This window comes from Otolemur garnettii, unplaced genomic scaffold, assembly GCF_000181295.1.
Source record: "Otolemur garnettii isolate 467f Iridium unplaced genomic scaffold, OtoGar3 scaffold00081, whole genome shotgun sequence".
Taxonomy (NCBI): domain Eukaryota; kingdom Metazoa; phylum Chordata; class Mammalia; order Primates; family Galagidae; genus Otolemur; species Otolemur garnettii.
In genome coordinates this window covers 8726505-8727741 of record NW_003852476.1, presented here as the reverse complement: position 1 = coordinate 8727741, position 1237 = coordinate 8726505, and the positions used below count along the sequence as shown (strand labels likewise).

At 44.2% G+C, this 1237-nt stretch overlaps 1 protein-coding gene across 1 annotated transcript in view; it reads left to right on the top strand.

The window, feature by feature from the left end:
- Positions 1–1237, top strand: part of SGPP1 (sphingosine-1-phosphate phosphatase 1) — a 40559-nt gene that overhangs the window by 28675 nt on the left and 10647 nt on the right. The window lies entirely within an intron of this gene.

The window sequence follows — 1237 nt, the reverse complement described above, 5'->3', positions numbered from 1 at the left end:
CTTTATTTATTTGTTTTTTTTTTTTTTTTTTTTTTTTTTTGAGACAGAGTTTCACTGTATCGCCCTTGGTAGAGTGCCGTGGCATCACAGCTCACAGCACCCTCAAACTCTTGGGCTCAAGCAATTCTCTTGCCTCAGCCTCCCAAGTAGCTGGGACTACAGGTGCCCACCACAAAGCCTGGCTATTTTTTTGTTGTAGTTGTCATTGTTTGGCAGCCCCGGGCCCAGCTTGAACCCACCAGCCTCGGTGTATGTGGCTGGCGCCCATGCTGCTGAGCTGCAGGTGCCGAGCCTCTACATTGCTTCTGATCTTGACCAGATTATTGTCACAGCTTCTTACGTAGTAGCCCTGCATCCGGTTTGACAATGCCTCATTCAGTATTCAATCTCCTGTTTTGTAGACTTTCCAAAATACAAATATGATGCCATATTGAATTACGCTTACCCAAGTGCAAAGGGTATTTCTTACCTCCATAAACTTTAAAGACACTATGACCTCTGTCTGGAAGGCCCTTCTTGCTTTCTTTGCCTTCTCCATCTGATTCATTCTTCAAGACCAGACGTCCTCAAACTACGGCCCGCGGGCCACATGTGGCTGGCCTAGGACGTGTATCCGGCCCGCCAGGTGTTTTTGCAGCCGCTGCCTGTCCTGCTTAGCAGCCAACTCGTCCCGGGGCCCGCAGTCTAGCCCTCCAAAAGTTTGAGGGACAGTGAACTGGCCCCCTGCTTAAAAAGTTTGAGGACCCCTGTAAGACTCACTATATAGCCTCATTACCTCCCCATCTTTCCTTTCTCAGGACTGATAAGGCAACCCTTCTCCCACTTCTGTTAAATTGCAATTGCTTTTTCCTTGTCTCCTACCCTCCCTAGACTACGTGTAAGTCCCTTGAGAAGAGTAACTATATTTTATCCCAGCATCTAAGGTGGATTTTCTACTCATACTATCTCATTAGCTTATTTCACAGATGTGAAAATACTGATTTCTCTTCCTTAAATGTCTTGCCTCTAATACTTACCCCTTCATTAGTAAATTTCCAGAAGTTCCAAACATGATTTTAATAAACAAATCATTTATGTTTAGCTTTGTAATCATTTATATTTAATACAAATTATAGATTTTCATACAATCCTTTCTGACTAATCTTTACTAATTTTATGATCAGAATAAGTATCATGGCTCGGCGCCTATAGCTCAACCGGCTAAGGTGCCAGCCACGTACACCTAAGGTGGCGGGTT